At 40.7% G+C, this 21,577-nt stretch overlaps 1 protein-coding gene across 5 annotated transcripts in view; it reads right to left on the reverse strand.

Annotated features, from left to right (window-relative positions):
• Positions 1-21,577, reverse strand: part of SATB2 (SATB homeobox 2) — a 168,116-nt gene that overhangs the window by 121,281 nt on the left and 25,258 nt on the right. The window lies entirely within an intron of this gene.

Below are 21,577 nucleotides of genomic sequence, written 5' to 3' on the forward strand. Positions count from 1 at the left end.
GTCAAGGGGCATAAGTGGCATTTCAGTGGCGGCCACTGCATACAAGCCCCCCTTTCCCCCCCAACAAGTGGGCAGCATGTATGTGACCCACATGCAGCAGCTGCCACTGCACTGCTGCTGCTGCGCCCTGTGCCACTTGCCCACAAAGCCGTGCAGGGGGCTGTGGGATGGTAGCACAGGGTGCAGTGGCAGAGTTGTGGTGGTGGCCTCTGTAACAGGAGGGCGGTCAGAGTCACTGCGCTCTCCCCTGCCGCCTCTTTTACTGTGTCATACTGCCAACTGGCGCCCTCCAATTCTCACCCTCCACGACTTTGATCTTATATATATTATAGGGAGGCTGCCTTTTGTCTTCTTGTTCCACAGTTATCTCCAGTTCCTCTACGGGAGTGAGTGTTCCGTACACTCCAGCCTTATGGGCTATGCGTGGCTCCTACCACCCCCATACCACGCCCCAAGCCTCGCAGATGTAACTGACGTTGTTCTGTCTCTCTCCCTCTCTCAGGGCCTTCTCAGTGATGCCACCCTCTCTCCAGGGCCTTCTCAAGCACTGCCCCCTTTCCTGGGGCTCATCCCAATGCTGCTCCCTTCTCCGGGGCTCACCACACCCACACTGGGGCTTCTCAGCGACACCCCCTTCTCTGGGGCTTCTCAACTGCCCCTCTCTGGGGCTGGGGTCTATGTACCCCGAATGCTGTGCCCTCACTGGCGCTGGGGTCCCCATGCTAGTGTGAGTCCCCTAAGAGGCTTCCTCCAACCCCTAACAGCCTCACCCAAACCACCAGTGTAACAAATAGCAACACAAACACAAGCCCCTGGGCTATAACACAAACAGAAGCCACCCGGCTATAACCACACTCAAGCCTACCGGGGTTTCTTCATCTTGCAGCAGCATAAGACATTGTTCCTGCATCAGGCTTCTCCTCTGTAACATGGCTGAGAGCTCCCTCCTCCTTGACTGCTGGTAGGCAACTGCCTCTAGCCTCCTGCCTGTGATTTATATAGGAGCCAGGCCCTGCCCCTTCTCGTCAGCTGGCTAGGCAGGTATGGGTCATTATTTCCCACTAGTTGCCTCAGAAACCGGCACCTGAGGGGTTATCCCGGCTCTCCAAGTAGCAGGCACCTTAGTGCCCTGCTACAGCCTCCAAGTGTGAACCCCGCATCAGGCCGGCCGACCGGAGCATATGTGGCCCGCAGACTGGTACCCCTGCCCTCACCACCTGGGAGTGGGCACAGGGGCATGCTCCCCTGCTTCTTGATCAACTCCCCCCAGCACCTTCCCTTTCCCCTGCCCTGCCCCACCCTTTCCTCCCACGCACACTTACCTGCTGGGGTGGGTGTCAGTGTCTATGTGTACATCTGTGTCTACATGTCTGTGCCTGCGTGTCTATGAGGTCATTGTAGGGGAGTGAGGGGCATCAGGAGGGCTGATGAGGAACCAACTGAACTGACCCTTAGTTTTCAATTGGGAAAGGCAGGGGGAGGCCTGCACTGACCCAGGCCAGTAGGTAGGGGCGCTAGAGCATGTCTCCCAGCCTGCTGGCCATTGCCAGCCCAGCCAAGTGTTCCCATTTGGCTCTCCAGTACATGCACTCAACCTCCAGCATGGGGGCATCAAGGAGCCCATGCCTTGGGGGGCTTCCTCCCCACTCAAGCCCCAGGGAGCTGAGGGAGATTCTTCCCCTCCCAAACCCCACAGCTGCTTGCCTTAGCCCCTGTGAGTCTTGAGGATAGCCCAGGGCAGCCTCAGGGAGTAGAGGGAAATTCTTCCACTCCTCTGCAACTAGTTTTGTCTCAGACTCACAGCAGCTGAGGCAAAACTGACTGTGAAGGAGCCTGAGACTTGCAGGGGCTAAAGCAAGCAGCTCTGGGGTTTGAAAGGGGAAGAATCTCCCTCAACTCCTGGAAGATGTCCCTGGTGCCTGCATGCTGGGCTGCACGGACAGGTACCCAGCCGGGAGGACTCCTCCTCCCTCTCTTCTCTGGCTGTGACTGAAGCAATCAGCAGCTGGGAAAAGGGAGGGGGGACAGCTGCCAAGAGCCAAAAAGCCTCCACCACAAGGGCTTTCCTTCCCCCTACATGCTGTGTAGACTCTGGATAAGGGCCTGGGTTTCCATTACTCCGTCCCCTCTGCCATTCCTATGAGCTGATGGATGCAAGCAGGACACAGGCTAAGGAGCAGTGGGGTGAGGCAGTCCCTGCCCCACTGGAGCAGACAGGGTTGCAAAGCATCCTGGGATGCTATGGGGCTGGCAGTTAACTTGAACTAGGAGTGGATCTGGGACAGAAGTTACATAAACCAGTTTGACCAAAATCAGTTAGCTCTGAAACTTCATCCAACCCAGTTTATTTTAAACTGGCTTTGGCCATTTTGAAAGAGGTTTATGTGCACTGAACTTCTATTACAGGTTTAAGTCAGTTTCCAATCTCTTAAGCCAGTTTGTGTGCAACTTCTGTCCCTAGCTCAAGGATCTGCCCCTTCTATCAGAGCGAACGAGTAAGATTTTTGATGTTTTGTAAACCCCATTCTCCTGGCTCACCATTTTTCATTTTTGTACCACATCTTTCCTCCATACATCGCCACTTCAATTCTCTCCTCTTTCATATAGAAACTTCCCCTTCTTGTGTAGGAGGAAGGAACTTTAGTCTTCACTCTCTCAAACTTTGTTTAAAGGCCATGTTCTACCATCACTTTAAAAAAAGTTTTCAACTAAATATATATTTAAGTAAACAGCACTTCCCTGCTTTTCAGTGTTAAAAACAAACAAATATCTGAGCAGCTTTTCCTATAAAAAAATTTGACAAGGGGCACCCAAATCCTCAGTTCTACCTTGAAATTCACTGCTTAGCCCTTTGCTGGCTATCAGAGGAAACTCTATGAATTTAAGTATTTGGTTATGAAACAGTAGAACATTGTAAACAAAATAAACATTTTCAGGTCCTTTCTTCCTCCAAGTACTTATAAGTCTCCTACATGTCTGAAACTTTACCCTGCCACAATCAAGATGCTAAATCTGTTAGATATTTGTCTTAGAACCATAAGATTTTTATTTGGAAATCACGTAATTTTTTCAAAATAAACAGACAGTTACGTAAGTCAAAACCTATAATCCCAAGCAGGCAAGTCACCAAGCAGATCAATTCAATGTATTTTTTAGTTTATGTTGATTTTTGGCCAAACTGTAAGTACCCATCCAATCGTCTTTTAGCTATTAAAATATGCTGGATGTTCAGCACCTTGCAGAGACTGAGCCGCTGTTTGCTTATGCTTCATTAGGTTTAAAGTATAAAGAAATTTGCAAAATCTAAACATTTCCAAGAACCATACTGGGCTTCAGGACTGAACATTGTAACAGTCCCTCCTAGGACTAGCTATTTCCATAGCAAGACAGTGCAAAAATGCAATTATTATTGCTAAATTAATTTGTTTTCAACTCTTATAATTTTACATATCTCACTTTAACATCAAAATGGGATCTTGTGCCCCAGCCTACCATAGAAACACCTTCAACAAATGTCAGCGTCTCTATACAGGGGGAATCTTTATTTGAGCATGGACACACTGTTTGGCATGGTTTTACTTTAAAGCTCAATCACAGTGTGAAGGTCCTTTTTGACTGTGCAGGATAAAACATTTTTAAATGGTCTATAAGAGCCCTTAAAGCTCAGATCATCTGCAAAATGAAATGGTACTGCTGCTAAGTTTGGATGCAATTACATGTCTGCAAAGAACTGCTGTGAACATTTCTTGGCATCTTCTTTTCACCCTCTCTCCTTCACTATATATTTTGCCAGTAGCTGTTAATATCCTGTACCAGTAACACAAAGATTGTTAACATAGCCATTCATTTTTGGTGTTAGTACAGTAGTTAAGTTTATTTAAGTGATATTTACCACTAAAGAATGAGATCTCTGCTTCTACTGCAGGCAGGCCTCCCCTTTTCTCATTCCCTCAGCCCCAGGCTGAAGCATTCTTCACCAAAAATCCTTGACCTCTGGCCTGAGAAGGACACTTGGTTGAACTGTAATCCCAACTCCTCCTCACTCATTCAGTTTCACGATCTGTTTGAAGCAATCATTACAGACTCAGCTACATTCTGGGGTCATATTATAAAATGAATCATTGCTCTATAGTCCAAGATTGCCAAACTCATTTTGAGTGTGGTTTACAGTCGAATCATTGGTTGCTCAGCCCCTTTTGTGCTGTACTCTTCCCAGTCTAGTCACATCAGGGAAAACTCCCTTCACTGGAAGAGCTCCAGACTCGCAATGGTTTATCATAGGGAAAATTTGGCCTGTAGTATTTGTTCGCGAGAGCTAACTGGGATTCTTCAGCCACTTCCTTTCTTTCCAAGAGATTTGACCTCAAAAAAAATCTCTCCGATGTTTGTAGTGTTCTAACACAAGGAATCCTAGGAATCTGAATATCTATCACTCCCCTGGGTATATATTCAGACTACAGCTTCCAATGTGCAGTTTTACACTACATGTTCCTATACCCCACATTTTCTATTTTAAGAGTGTCTATGGAATATTATATGCTGCACCTCTGTATGAATGAATGAATGAATGCTCCATTATTCCCACTCATGGTACAGGGGTGGTCGCTCTGAAGTTTTACAATGCTGCATGCTGCTGTAATGACATCATATGACATCATAAACCCACATGATTTCTAAAGGCCCTGATGAATGTTCCTACTATAACCATCCTTTTAATAAATTAGAAAAATGAATTAAAGGAAAAAGTTTCTCATTTGTGAGCTATTTAAAAATCTATAGTCAAACATTAACCACCTCTTATGATACATACACATATACACACACACACACATACACATACACACACTTTATATATCCTACTGCCACCAAAGAACAGATACCACCATCCCAACCAAAGGCCAACTAGACAGGCAACCCTAATATTATAAGATAACCCCATATAAAGGAACCTAACAAAACAAAATCTGTGACCAGAGTTTATATGGGGAGGAGCATTGATATACTGAAATATTTGTAAACAGATTTTTGAAAAAACACAGAGTTATGGTTTCCTTTAATACTCCCATACAACTTCTACACAACTATTCTCCCTTTGATGATATGCATATACACATACTGCTTAATCAAAAGGTCAAATACTTAGTCCAGGTCAAAAAATGAACGTAATCTGCCACCCCCTCCCCTCCAACCAAATGGGCACATCTGAACCCTGTTCTCAATGTTTTACTCTATTCCACGTAGATTCCACCTTCCGTATCAGACGATATCGCCAAGTAAAAAGTACATAAGATTGGGTCATCCCTTGCATGTTCTTGAAACATGCATTTTTAAGACATTAAATCTTCCACAGAGGTGACAGAGAACTTTTCCTCACAATTTTGAAGAGAATTTAGGGGTGTAGGTTTTGAAGAGAATTTAGGACACCTTTAAATACATTTTTGCCATGTAATTCCAATCTAAAGCTCTCAGGCATCAATATAAGCTCAGTTCAAGCAACAGCAACCTGGTTGAGAACCACTGACTTATGGACATGCTAAAAATGAGAATATGCTAGAGACTGTTCCTTTTAAGCAAGGAAAAATAGTCCAAGAAAAATCAGCTGTAGCCAACCATCACGTGTATGCTATCCCATACCACTGGACCATTACGGAATTTTAGGATCTGGATCTGGTTTTTTTTTCAAACATTGCTGATGCATCATCATTAAGTACATGTAAGACCCTAAACTAGTTCTCTTCGCAAAGTATTTACCGTGGTTTATAACCCCACAGCCAAAATGTACCTGTAGCTGTGCTACTAATGCTGTAATCAATGAAAAAAAATTAACCTTGAAGGTGGAATAAATATCAGATAACAACTTCTGCTCTTGATTACATCACTGTAAATCCGAACTAAATCTGTTGACTTGATTATATTACTTATTATTTGCACTGGTACAACACAGAACAAAATATATTTTTCAAAAATTCCTTGCTCTCATTATAAAAATTAATCAAAATTAAAAGCAACATGTGCACTGAATCAGAATTTCAACATGTATGGTTAGATATTTTTTAATGTTTGCACTTCACTTAGCTTTGGACACTGAAACTAGACATCAATTTCAATTTGTCGATTTTCTGACACTATTACAACAATGCTGCATTTGATTTTCCAGCAGTGTAGAAAATATTTAAATCCTAGGCACCCCTTTTCATTTTTTAGAAGCTCAAAAAGCACATTTTACTGATATTCTTTTTTATTTAAAAAAATAAAAGGGAAAGAACTATGTTGCTTAAAGAAAGATATCTAAATTGGAACCTGTTTTCATGCTGCGCTGATTCCAGTTAAGGCTTGTCTTCCCATCTTCTTCTCTGATCCACCTCAATTACTTTTCAGAGCATCTCATGAAAAGCACATCTCAGTTCAAAACTTTGGAAAAACTATATTCTCTGTTAAGCCACTTTTAGCATGAAATTCTGTTGATCACTAATATGGGTCTAAACTCTAATAAGCTGCAGAATAATTTGTGTAAATTCAGGGAAATATCCTTGAACTTGCTATTTTACAAGTTCAAATTGCTACATTGCTGATAGCAAGGCATGGGATCAAAAGCTATTACTCACTACACAAATGTTCTTTTTCTGGGGAAAATGAGAAAATATGCAAATTGGCCTATAATATCAAAGGGTTATTCAGTGGTTTGTTGAGTATGTCTATGGTCCAGTCTCATGCCATGGTCTATATAAAGTCTTACATCTCTAAAACATACCAAGGTTTCTGCTTAATTTAATCCTATGTTCCTATCTAGCCTTTCCCTTGTTCTCCTTTTCACCTAACTCCAGTGCCTGAAACTTACAACTTGAATGAAGTGGCAGCAGTGATGCTCCCAAGGGACTTGGAAGGAGGAAAATGTGTGCAGGCAAACGTACACACTGAGGGTGCACGCATTAAAAAAGCACAAGTTCCCAACAATGATGCATTATGTGTTTAAGGCATTTGGTAAACCCACAACCAAGCATTCAAAAGTCATGAGTCAAGCTCTCCCCTCCATGCATCATAAGATTTGAGAGTCATAAATGTAGGGTTCTTTTAATTTGCTTTCTGGTTTACAAGTTTTCTGTGCAACCACAAAGAATATAAACTCAGCTTTTATCTTTTTTTAAATAAAAGTTGAAGGTCTCACCTAATCAAATGCCCCCAGGAGGCTGGGCTTTAAGGGAAACTGGCAAGGGTTGGTAACATTAGATAGTACAGTACTATGAAATATGTTAAATGGAGTCTGTTAAATGTGTTACCTATAAAGGCAGGTCAGGGTAGTACATTAGGGCCCCTATACACAAGCACAGAGGCTGCTCCAACACGCTGCAATTACAGCGCAGAGCAGACTCAATTAATTGAGTCTGCTGAAGTGTGACAATTACTGTGCACCAGCAGCCTTCTGCATCTTACATATCAGTGTCCCTGTACTTAGAAGTGGCAGCAGGAGCACTTGAACTAAAGCTCGACAAACAAGCTTCAGTTCCACCATTTTTAAATGGCGGAACTGAATCCGCCACGTGTATCAGCATCCATGGGGATGTTGATACACGTCTTGTGTCAGAGCTGCTCTAATTAAAGCGCCACCCCTGCATACACACATACCTGGACCATGTATAAAAGGGCCCTTAGAGGCTAACTGGATCAAAGAGACATAGAAGTATCACTTATTATGCCAGCTGCTAACATGCAAGCATAGAAATAATGTTGTTACATGCTCCAAGGTGTCTCGGAAAGGATTCTTTGCTTGCCAAGTACAGAAGCACAGAGTTGGCTGAGCCAGGAGGACCCTGACTGACCTTCCTCTAAAAGTAGGGTGACCGTATGTCCTGGAACAGTCCCGGTTTTCACCAATAGGCTGGTGAGAGTTAAAATGAGCATCCCGGAAAAGCAGGGGTATAGGGTTCAGTCTGGTGGGAAAGCAGAGCAGCATGGAGCGGCACAGTGTGCCAGGCAGGTGCGGAGGTAGGCACCACTGCCCACCCACAAGCCTGCCCAGCACACCACACTGCACTGCCTGCAGCAGCACCACTGACTAGGGTTACCATATTTCTAATATCAAAAAAGAGGACACCTGAGAGGGGGAGGGAAGAGGGGAGGGGCATATGATGGGGGGGAGGGCAGTGATATGCCTGTGCCCTGCCTCTGCCCCTGACTCCTAAGCCCCTGCCCCCCCAGCCCTGCCAGCCCCCCTCACTCCCAACCCAAAGCCTCCTGCCCCACAGAGCTCCCAGTAACCCTCACCCTCGACCCACAGCCCCCTGGCCCCAGCCCTGCTGGTGCCCTGCACTCTGGACCCACAGCTCCCTGCCCCCTCCCAGTGCCCCTCACTCCCAACCCACAGCCCCCTGCCCCCCAGTGCCCTGCACTCTGGACCCAGCCTCTGCCCCCCAAGCAGCTCTCGCATTGCACGTGTGCGCACACGGTGGAGATTGCCCGCACGCATGCGCGCGCGCGCACACACACACACACACACACACACACACACACAATCTCTCTCCCTCTCTCTCTCTCTCACCGGGGCCCACACAGGGAGCACATGACCCCCAACAGCCAATCACCTTGCCCACTGCTCCCAGCCCCAAGCAGCCAGTCCAAGAGAGCAGAGGAAGAGCAAAAAACCCAGACATTTGCTCTTATTTTAAAAACCCACGTGGATGCAGCACAGGGGGCCAAAAAAGAGGACATGTCTGGGAAAACCTGTACGTATGGTAACCCTACCACGGACTTGGGAGGGTAGTGCCCCAGATTTCCCTATTGTCAGCCCATCTTAAAGTAGACATTGGATGCTGCTTGTGGCACAAAACCTGACTAGATGTATCAAACCAGAGTTAGAGAATGTTCAGTATTCTTGCATGTATAGTTAAGTATTGTACTGAGCAACTTCTAATAAAAAAATAATTCCATCTTTTCAAATAAGGATAGATGCTTTGCAGTTATAACAACTGATTCAAGTATAAGCCAATTTCTTTTATATTTGAAACATGGAATAGAGCTGCCTATTTGCTATACATGACACATACAGTGCTCCAAATGCAACTTTAGCCATGTATCTTGCCCTTCCCCCCCATTAAATAAAATGGTTTTAATAGAGGTAAATGTAGTAGAAATATTGAAAGATTTATCTGTACCAAGTTCCTGGATATGTGACCAGACAGAAATGTAGATAAATATTAAGTGCTCAAACTAAAAGAAAAATGTACGCAGTATATTAATTGAATAGGAGTTCCTACTACAGTCATGTAAACCTTGGTGAAAACATGATTTTTTAAATGTATTTACTGCTGTAAGAGGCATCCCATTAAAACAGAATTGCACAATTTTCAGAACTGGATCTGTGAAGTAAGCTTTATGGCTTTGTGTCAGTTCTTTCAACATAAGCCTGGAGCAAATGCTGAACTAATTTTATCCTCCTGTTACTCCTAATTATTTAAGTATCAGGGCAGTGTTTTTCGGCATACAATTAGTTTCAACTCTCTTCCGCCATATCTATATGCAAAAGCACAATGATAACACACGTGTAGGGGGATTTAGAGGAAGCCAGGGATCACCTCAAAGGCAGTTTGTTCCAGATTGCCCTTTCCTGCCACAAAACTCTGAGTGGCCTATTGAACTCCCAGCAGATCAGCATAGGCACACTGTTTTTGTGCCAACTCCTGCATCCCCATCCCAGCTTTGGCTTCAGCAGAAAAGGCAATGTAATTAAGGTGTCTGACTCCCCTTCTGGAGAAAGGAAATGACATATCTGAAATCAGGAGGAAAGTATTCACTACACGGCCAAAATTCAAACTATCACCTCTAATATGACAATAAAAATCACTATCATATACAGTTTCACAAATACTTATACTTTCTGGCTATTTTTTTATTTTAATATTTTCCTTTCTGCTTCTCTACACAGACAGCTGTCCTCAGAAGTCAAGTATTATACGCTTAAACTGAGCATTCCTACAAAATAATATTTTACAACAGTGTTACAGAGATACAGACAAAGTAAAATTGCCATAGGAAGCATTAAAATAAATACAACGTACCCACATTTCTCAAACACTTAAGGTCACTAAGGCATGAACTATTTTAGAAACATTCTACAGTATTAACGGTGAGATGTGTTTATTGTCCTCTTATCATTTAACTTGAATTGTGAGAGTACTCTAGTAAACATGATTACGTTGCTTTCCTCTCAGGTTATGTGTGTGGGCTCTATTCCCTCTCTACTCATCTTCATGAAACAGAGAGACAAACAGACAAACTGGAGGTTTAACCAATATGACAATAACCAATATCTATCCTGGAGATAAAAAACAAAAAAACAAAAACAGTATTAAATCTGCAAACTTCTGCAAAACAATTTCTTGCTAAAAAAAAAACCTGTCTGTTTATGCACAGAATTAAAATTCATTCCTGTGCTAGCTTCATTAACTTCACCAGGATTGATTTAATGACAAATTATTTTGGATCTTTTTGAATGATACACTTATGACAAAAGTGCACAGAATTTAATAGGGATTTATCCAAGCTGATTACACAGAAATTTCTGTAGTAATTAGCATGAACTTGTATACAATTTAATAAAAAAAATAAAAAGATTACTTTACATAATTTAAAGTTATTTATCTTATAATTTTAAATTATCTTATAGCAGGGATACAATTATATATTATATATAATAGGATGGTTTAGGTCTAGGATGGTTAAAAAAAGAAGACCTTATATAAAGGTTGAACATTCCCTTTTATATTCTATGGAACTTTTTCATAAGGGTACATAAAACGTTTTAAGGAAAGGATAAATATATCTCGTACTCTACTGGCAGGTTTCTATAGTAGAAAAAGGTAAAGGACTTACCCAAATTAACAAAGCAAGTCAAAGCAACAGAACCCCACATTTCTTAACTTGCTATATTACATCGTAAACAAGAGGGCATGCAACTTCCTCTTCCCCAACTGAAACCAAGCCTTCAAATTGATGCTCAGATCTAAGCAGTGTCATTGCTTACACTGGGAACACAATTTCTTAGGCCTGATCAGGTGGTCTTCACTCAGGAACTTCCACTGAAAAATTAACAGGCATTTTCCCAGAACAGGGAATACAGAACCTTATTCCTCAGTTGATCCAAAGACAGATTTTGATTGATAAAAATGAGTTTAAGATAATACATTCCACTAACTTTTTCAATTCAAGGAAGGTGGTGAAATTGTTTGGGGGGAGGGGGGTGGGGGGGGGGGGGGGGGGGGTTCATGCTGTTTGGGTTAGTCTTGTAAATCACCTTAAAATGCATTGCAAGAATGCACTGCACAATAGAAGAGCAGTTTGTACCACTTTATAAAATATTCAGACTTTCAAACCACACAAATGGTGTCTGTAATGAAAATATTGCTAAAGATCTTAATTTGTACTAGAACAAATCACTTTTATTTGTTCATTCTATGTTTCAGGGCCATAGGCCTTCTAGAAAAGATGATATACAATTCCAGATGCAATTAGATACAAAATTAAAAGTTGTCCTACTTCTTCAGAAGAATATAAAATAAAGCAACAAATTCTTGTAGGTTCAACCAGTTCCACTGAAAATATTTTGATAATGTCAAAAAAGAAGACATAAAATTCTTTAGTATTTTAACAAATTAACACATGCCTTTTGTGTAAAGTACTGTGCATGCTGTTAATCTTTTAATTAGTTTTTCAATTTCACATACACATTTATAGTGTGGGGGGGAAGGGGGTGTTAAAAAAAACAGGAAAGGAAAAAAAATGTTGTAAATATGTTCTTTACTTAGAGATGCCAGGGGAGACAGGGCGGGGTGAGGGAGGGGATTGCATGTGGAGCTTTTGTTTCAAAGTTGCCTAGGATTGCTTGGGCAAATTATCAACAGAAATTGTGTTTCTGTGCAGTTAATAATAGATATAGCTTTAAAAATACTACTACTATTACTAATCATAATAAAAAGGAACAGACTGTTCAAAGGGCTCAAGCCACTAGAAAAAAATCTGGAGGTAAAGTATTTGATGTAATAAATTAATAAGAATAATACATTTAATTTTCTTATAACACTTATTAGGAATATGATTTTTGTTAGGTATACCTCTATATAGTGTGTCACAAAATAATGGTACGTATCCCTTTTACAGTAACCAAATACTTTACATTGACAATACTTGTATTATTTATAGACCATTCTGACCATATATATATTTCAGTTGTCACTACTTTTATATCTATCGATTGATTGATTGATAGATATAAAATTAGTGACAACTGAAACACTTACTCCAGAATCAAATATTTTATGAAATGCCAATTTCCTTATGCTGAATGTTGTATAGAGTATCTTCATACTGGATCTTGAAAATATTTTATATTATATATATAATTATTTGATATTATTTTTCCAAACACTTGTCTGTTTTCAGTCATTTTTAGCTCAAAATAAATACTTCCCCTCAAAGTCTTCCCCATAATTTCACAAAATCTCTACACAGTGCTGAAGAGAACACGCACAGAAAGATGGACAAATTGCCGTCAGTTAAAGATCCCTGAGCTAAAAGACATTTTTAGCATGGAGCCGTCACTGTGAAAATAGGAACTATCTACTAACAATCCCACATAATGATTTTTGTTAGAAAAAGGAAAAAGGCCAAAATGTGGCTAAGCAGCAAATATATTATAAAAACAAAGTATGAAAGCAATTTAGCTAAGAATCCAGAATGGTGCGCACACACGCTAAGAATCCAGAATGGTGCGCGCACCCTCTTTCAAGCTAAGTCTAATTTAACTCTTTACTGGAAAATGTTGCAATATCCATGTGGGAAGAAGCAGCAACTGAAAAGTATACACAGAATTTATGCTGATACTTATTTGTGGAATTTGTACAGCTTTACAATATAACTGACAGTAACTACATCCAAGAAGAGACTGATATTTTGGTCAGGACAAGTGTAAAATTGCATTATCCAATAAAAAGAAGCCATATTGTCTTGAAAGGTTTCCTTCTCTCATACACTTCAATGGAAATCCTCTTTGAGTCAAATTCTAGCATGATATATACTTTCCACTGAAACTGCAAGCATATGTTCAGCTTGGTTCCTAGGCTATAGGACTATTCATTGGTCCTGTCCAAAATAGGACAACAAAGCCTGTTAGCAAAGCATTAAACATATTAAGTGCCAGTAAGCACCTAGGATAAACAAGTGTGTATCTAAACTAGGCCTATAACTTCAGTCGAAAAGGAGTTCACTGACTCACTTACACTGAGTTCACCATGTCAAGTTAGCTGAAATCCTAGTGGATACAAGATACTGTAGTTTTTATTACAGCTGTACAAATCATTGATTTTTCAATGCAGCCAATAAATAAATAAATATTATCTGAGGCAGAGAGAAATTAAGAGTGACTACAGTCTGGTGTGGTCAGGATACTCACCTGGGAGACCTGGATTGAAGTCCCTGCTGTTATGAATACTCCAATGTTTGGGGGCAAGCTGTATTTCACTACATTAGCTGACTGAAGCCAAGTGTCCACCTTGACCAGCTAAACACGTATTAAAATGCAAATTGCTCCATCTAGAAAAGGATTTTAAAAGGGTTTAATATTTTTAAATCTGCACTTCTCTTCCTCCTCTATACAGACCCAAAGATATGATATTTTAAAAAGGTAATCAACCTGGGGTGGGAGGCGGCTGATGAGGGGCAGTGAGAGAATGAAATGAGCTGATTCTGGTCTCAATATATTTGCCTAACTACTGAGCATCAAATAGACATGTCTATTAAATGCACCTCATTCTTCTCCTATTGACAGGGGGATGACCTAATGAGATCTCTTTTATTCCTTTATTTTTTTAGAAGTAATATTATTACATTACATAAAAGGTTCCCATGGAAGGGAAATAAAATCGTAGCTAAAAAAATTAAATTAAATTAGCATGCACCGTTTCCCAACTTTCCTCAAAAATACTAGTGGTTCGTGGTTTTGTATGTTTAATTGAGGGATAGGAATTGTGTCAAGAAAAAAAAAAAATCCAAATTTATTAAGCTGATCTGAGTTTTTAATTGAGAATATCTGAGCCTTCTCAAGTGTATTTTATTTTTTATTTTACCCTAACTTGCTGTAAGGATTGTAGAGCCAGGAGCTCTTTTCTGTCACAATTTCCTCAACATTTTATTTACTGGCTTATAGAACTAACACCGTGAAAATATTTCTCTGAAGAGTGCAAAGCTAGAAGCTGAATGGGACAAAAGTTTCTATTTGCATACAGCCTGCAGCACACAGCGAGTGAAAGCTTTATGGAATGCAACCCTTGTAAAACAACAGTGCAGGTTTGCTGTTATATCCTTGCTGCTATTTCTCAGAAACAAAACAAAACATAATTCTTGATGTTTTCTCTTGGTGACATCTTCCAAATTTTACCAATTACCGGTATGAAACAAACAAATGATACGCACTACACTGAAACACAATTTAGAATTCATTAGAGCCCTCAAAGCAGTCGTCAAAATATTATACATTTCAAAAATCCTTGCTTTAAAATTCTCATCATGGGTATGCAAAATCTCACAGGCACACAGGAAACGAAGCAAGGGTGTTTCACTGTGGCCAAAATGAGCTCTGTCCACTCAGCGCTCTCTCTCTTTCCAACCCTGACTCTTCTTCTCTTTATGAGAATGCCACTGTGTTTTGCTCAGTCACAAACCACAAATGAGATGGAAAGCAGCCTTCAGAAGTGCTGAGCTATTCAGGGCTTCATTCAGTTACTCTCCTTTAAGCTGTTCAAACACTAATAAATTACCCATTTACTTATGCTACCCAGATGTTTGCCATCTAAAAAAGTAGATTATTATTTGTGGAGGTTTTTGTTCCATACAAGAATCCTCTAAATAATATATTGGGATCAGCCAGCCAGTACCACACAGCAGCTTTTACACAGATCAGCATTTATTTGGGGGGGGGGGGGGGGGGGGGGGTTGTTCACCTGTGAGGGAGTGAAGGGAGGGGGGAGCACTTGTTGACCAGTGTTTTCAAGTTAAGAACTTACCTAATTAGCTATGCAAGGAATGTAGTAGCCAAAGTATTCATAAAGTAGTGACGCTAGAGATTTGCTTAATAATAAGAGTCCACCACAAATATAACACGCATTTCTAATACAGCTTGAAAGCAACCTGATTTTAAAAACAAAAACAAAAAATCAAAAAGCCCTGTTCTTTTGAGGGTTGGCAGTTAGTTTTTTGGGGTGCAGTTATTGCTTCTTTATGTCTAGGTGAAGAAAGATTGAAATATGTATTTTTCCACAAGTAAGATTTTTCATGTTAATACTTTACCTAACCACTCATATTTTACCTTACCAGAAGTCTTAAGCCTGGCTTTCAATTGATTTGACAGACTTTTTTTTTTTTTTTTAAGGGAAGGGCATGGGGAGTCCTCCGTGAAGTTTACAGAAGACGACTCTTCTGCCTGAATTGAAGGGGTTGAACTTTTTTAACAAAGGTGCCCCTCTAATCCAAGCCTTTATTAGGCCCTGTAATTAAGTGCATATAAAACAAAAAAGCAAAAGGTTCTTAGCAGAAGCCTGAATAAAAGTCCTTTCCCTCCTAATTGCTTGGCTCTAATTTGTGGTTCTAGGAATAGAATCCTACCATCTAGTTGCCATCAAGTGTTCCAGGGTAGGCAAGAACTTTCAAGGGCTAGGGATAGACATTACACATAAACCAGTCTAAGTGATCACAAACTGGTTTAAACCTGTAACAGAACAGATGTTCAGTGCACATAAAGCAGTTTGATAATGGCTGAAACCAGTTTGAGATAAACCTGGCTGAACGTAGTATCAGACTTATTTGGGTCAAACCGATTTATGCAATGTTTGTCCCAGACCCTTTCCTAGTTTAAGTTAAACCAGACTCCCACCAGCATCCCGGTGCACTCTCTGGGCTAGGCTCTCTGCTCCACAGGAGAGCTGGCCCTGCCCCTCTGCTCCCTGGCTGGAGCTCCAGCAGAGACTGCAGGCATCTGCCTGGCTTCCCCCAGATCCCCCACCTTCCCTCACCACTCCCTGCTAAGCAGGGATTCCCCATCCCCTTGGACTTGCACACACACCTCTCAGCATTAGCTGGCAGACCACATGCTGGCTACGGTGGCAGACGAGACAAAGGCAGACAGGACTGTGTCCTTTCTGGAGCTAATTAACAGGTAGCTGGCTATGTCCCTCCTTGGAATGTTCCCTTCCTTGGAAAAAGTTGTTTAAGAAGAGCTTGAACTAATGAGAGGGGCTTTGTTTTCTGATGGGGCGTTAAATGCTGATAATGCTGATAAATGCTCTGTTATCAAGGAGGGAGGGGGAACCCCTCCCTAATCGGGACTGGCAGGGCCTGGCCACCCCCACCCCCCCAGCTTGGCACTGTGGAAGGGAAGGGAGGGCTGCTGCAGCGCCCCCCACCCCCCCGACTTCTAGCCTAAGCCACTGCAGGCACATACCTGCATTTCTGGGATGTCTGTACAGGTACAAATCAGTTTAGCCTAGCCAGGTTAAACTAACCTGCAAAGACTGAACCAATTCAAGCTCAGGCTTTTTGAATGTCTGTCCCTAGCCAAGGTGAACAAGCCAAGAAACCTGAAACCACTTTTGACAGAAACCTTTCTAACGTTCTTTACCTATGATAAGGGAGCAACAATAGGAACCCACCCAAAACTATAAAAGCCATGGAATTTGTGGAGGATGGGGACCACAGAAGGAATCTTTTAATCTAGACAACTTCATAGCATTGCCAGAATTTTGATCTACCCAACAGCTCCAGTCAAAATCATTATTGACTTTTACTTCACAGTTCAGTGCCAAACATACATTACAGTAGCACCAGCCAGTTATGCTGAGGACTCTAGTCTGTCCTTCCACCTTTTCCCAGAAATGGAAAACAACCGAGAAGGGAATGGGCGTGTGGGTGAAGAAGAGAGATGGCCTAAACCACCAGGGAAAAAAAAAGATTATCTTGAATTTTAAATCAGAAAAGCAGCTGTTAATCACAAATTAAGATAAAGGTCTTCTACTCAAAAGAGCCAAGAACAAAAAATTGTTAAAAATGAGATGTGTTACTTTACCAAAAAACCTCTATTTAGCAGCAAACAAGCTTGGAAGGGGAGACACACCTGCACAAAAAAAAAAAAAAAATCACTTGAAGACCCTGCTGAAAGCTAATGAATTTATAATCTACATGTTTTTTAATTGTGTAAGACCAACAAACACTTTAAACTCTTCAGGGCTGCATTTGTACGGCACTTAGCACAATACAAAAAAGAAAGAAACAGCAAACAATGAGAACATGAAAGAACCATCAGAAATGTAGTTTGTTTAAGTTTAATGTAGTTTGTTTAACTGTTTAAGTCATAACCTTACCAGTAAATTTGTGAAAACAGTACCTCACCAATATAAAAACCTCACTAAAGTACTCTGTTGTCATTTGTGCTGTTATGGACAGAACTTGTGATCCTGCCCCATGTACACTTTAGCAAGCAACCCTGGACAGCAGTCTTTGAGAAGCAGAGAAACTCAGTATACCTGTAAATGGATTGCATACACTTCCAGGTAAGGACCTTGGATTTTCTTCCCATTTCAACTGTATATAAGACAGCACAACTGACTTGCATGTACAGTTACTTGAATAAGTGTTAGGAGAATCAAACTCCTTGCCTTCAAAGCACTTAACACAATAGTTCTCCCAAATGCATGGCATGTATGAGTTAGCAAGGCTCCACTACACTTTCATGTTTTTTATTGCTTCATTCTTGATAAAAGAATATAAAAGTGGTTCTCTGTGCATTCGACAGCAATAAAAACCTGCCACAGTCCAAGTAAACCAACTCTTAGAAAATGTTTCCTGGTGTTCAATGCAAAATTACCTTTTGATTAGTTACATCCAACTATTCCTAACATTACTCTCTGGGAACACCTGTGGCATTTCCACTCCCTCCTTGGCATTTACACCTTTCTAATATTGATAGGTAGTAACAATTCCAAAAACAGCAATACACGTATAAGGGTGACACAAAAGCTAAATAAAGCAAAAGGAGCTGAGCATTCAAGCTGACACACTAAAACACCTGGCAGATTGTTTTTGATTGCTAGTTTTCTAAATGTCGAAATACCCAAAGCAACTGGGGTCATTTCTCTCTTTTTGCTTTTTCCCCCTTTAGTATTTAAGTGTATCCAGTAATCACAGAAAGCATCAAATTAACCATTAAAAAGAAGGGCAGGGCCCAAGTAGTTTGCACTCCCCCTCCCATGCAAAAGGAGAATATTGTCATTAAAGTACCATGGCTTGCGAGACTGTGGTTTATTTTATGACCCTGCCAGACTTATTATGAATCTGGGACAAGTCCCTTCAATTCTGTGCATCACCTTCCCAACTGCAAAATTTCCTTTGTGACTTCCTCACTTTCTCTGCTCCAACTGGCAACACCTCATCCGCTCCACTTTAGGGAGCAGGACATGTATATAGATTTTTTTGAATAAATAATATCATGCAACACACTTATTTCTAAACCTACAGCCGTGCCATTGGAAATGTCTCCTAAGTAGCTATTTTTCTAACCTACAGCTAAAAATCACACCAGGCACAGATACTTTTTCTTCACAAAACAATTATGATATAAGTAAATAGTAGTCTCTCACATCTGTATCATGATCTAAGCAGAACCATCTTCAGGGAATACAAAAGTTATACTGTCTGCACAGCCCATTCAGTGTTTGGCTTGTTTAAAGAACCTTTGATCAGGCCTAGCAAACAGAACTGAACAAAAATATCCATGGAAAATAAAACATGACTAAATTTCCCCCCGCCCCCCCCCCTCTGGTTTCAATCAAAATTGCAGAAAGTTAGCCAAAGTTTTCAATTAGCTTTATGCTCCCCAAACCTCCAAAAGTAATAGTGAGTCTACTTCCACAGCTAATCCAGAAGTTGGGGGCTTCCACATAAAATAAGTGAGATGGCAGCTACCTTTATATTTTTAACTGTGGAGGGACAGGGCCTGCAGCAAATTATGATCCCCAGCATTCAGAGTTGTGTTTTGATCCATCTTCAGTGGAGTATTTCCTTGGTGAGACCTATAGTCTCTGTGCAAGTTCCCTCTTCATATTATAAAAGATTAGTTGCAGGCCACAATATAGAATTCTAATGGTCAACCAAAACTAGCCCTAAAGGCTGTATTTTTTACAAAAATATCCCAGTTGAAATGTCCAACCTCCATCCCAAATTATTAGAAGAGAGCATGTCATACATGCACAGAGTCCTTATAAAGAAATGACACGTCCTGTGCACAAAAGATATAGCAGATTTTCTACTGTCAGGTCTAGCATTAAATGATTAAATAAAGCTACATAAATGTTTATTAAAACTTTATTGTCACTCCCAGATTTCACACCCTCCAGTTAAGCTGTTAACAAGTCCCTATTTTGTTGCAGAAGATTTTTCACAACTCTCAACAGCAAAGCAAATTTTCATGAGGCCAAGGTTACTTGGAAAAGGCTCCACTACAACAGTCAACAGAAAATGTTATAAACAGCTGTTTACTGGGTAAAGATCCACTGTCCAAATAATGCAGGACTAAGTAGAGGTGATAAAACAACAAGTCTTCTTCAGTAAGGAATTCCATCTTCAGAAATTCCATCTCTACATCCTTCCATGTATTTCTCTCAAAAATTGTTTACCCTAGTTTGGCAAGCTACAAAGAAAACAATTGTGAAAACTGATACAACTGCACTCACAATTCTACCACAAAAACCAAATGACATCTCTTCTTCCAGCTGGACCTCCAGTGGGAAACACATACAAAAAGACGTATTCTAAAGGTGGCTTCCAAGAGCAGGCAGCAGCTTTCAATGATCCTTAACACTCATGTCCTGGAGCAATACAACATCAGGAAAGAAAGGAAAAAATAATATACCTTTTTCCAGCCCAGAAGTTTACAGTATCTGGAATTGTAATCCCACAGGTAGGTAACCAGTCAGTTCATAGGCTATATGTAGCTTCATAAAGCTTTAACAAATTAATGTTTAATTTAGCACTAGGGAATGTCAGGACAACTCTTCATCTTGGTAACCTAGTCAGTTTTCTACAGAGCAAGCTGCTCAGAGATTTATTGCATTTAGAAAAGCATAAGAGAACCTTTAGCTTGTACCTTCAGCCATTTAATTCAACTTTTTCCTGTTCACAAAACATCAGTAAAGAGAACAGAATAATTGCTTGTCAATGAATATTTTCAAAAACAAAAACAAAACAAACTCAACAGTACTCACAAGAGAAGCAGATTTTCCCTGATCCAAAAGACTTGAAACAGGCTCAGAAAGAAAAACAGCTTTACAAATCTTTTTACATGCCAATAAATCTTCATACCACATACTATTTAACAAAATTTTGCAATGAATCTGAACCGTCTTAAAACCAGCTAGTTTTGTGCTTCGCCTGCATCTTATCTTACAGCTTGCCAACAGACAACCTCTCCTATAACACACACAATAAAAAAGGCAGCTTCAAATTATATAATTGGCATGTTCTCCACTATTTTTATATGCGATTATTATAATTTAGAAGAACAGAGTTTTCTGGGTGAGGTAAAAAAATAAAACAAAGCAAAGCTGGGAACTGATAAATACCAATATGGTATTTTCTCCATTTTTAAGTATGATATCATCTAGGACATTTTCCAGTACAAAGTAACTGCAGGAATTAATGCTCTATATGAAAAAAGGGGTATTATACTAGACCTGTAAAGGAGAGACATACTAGTAATGACAGACATAATATTTTAATCTGTTCATTTTCCAAGATTGTAGTTTGAAAAAATGGTAGTTACTACACAAAGAAGAAATGGCTAATTTCCTACATAAGTCAATCGCACTGTCCTCCATGGTGTGCTCAACAGAAAAGTGCTGCAAAGGAGAGTTTCCCCCAGTGAGCTTCTCGGCCAGCGTGGATCGCTGCACAATGAATGCCTCCTTGGAGCAGGTTCCCTGCAAAGCCCATTCCCTTTGTAGGTGCCAAGAATCAAATCTTGGCCACTTAGTATAGCGTGTTCCACATGTTAGCTCACAACATGTTGAGCAACTGTGTTAACTGAGATGGATAGTGCTGTCAAACAGGAAGCTGGCTCACTGGAAACAGTGGGATACAATGACCTTTGCATTCAAAGAAAGTGTCAGTGAAATGGCACGACTGGGGGAGGGGAGTGGGTAAGTGCGAGAGATGGGGCTGAAGCGCCCTAACTTCTCTCCTTGTTTTTACTGTTGTTTTTTGTAACAACAGCCCAGTACCTTGTATAGCTGTGCATGAGTTTTGATTGGATGCAGATACTGAACCTCTCACAAAGCAGAAACGCTGACAAAGGAAATGAATCATTATCACAGTTTGAACAGATGCGTGCATTTGGAGCTCTATGTTAGAATATCCTCAGCTTCAGAACAGTTTGATTCAAACTCCACTACTGCTCATTCTGAATGCACCTGAAGCTTCCTTACTGCTTTTTCATAAAGAAACAGAGAATACAGCAGTTAAAATCCAAATCTCCAAGCAACGGCAT

Source organism: Alligator sinensis, unplaced genomic scaffold (assembly GCF_000455745.1).
Source record: "Alligator sinensis unplaced genomic scaffold, ASM45574v1 scaffold258_2, whole genome shotgun sequence".
NCBI lineage: Eukaryota > Metazoa > Chordata > Crocodylia > Alligatoridae > Alligator > Alligator sinensis.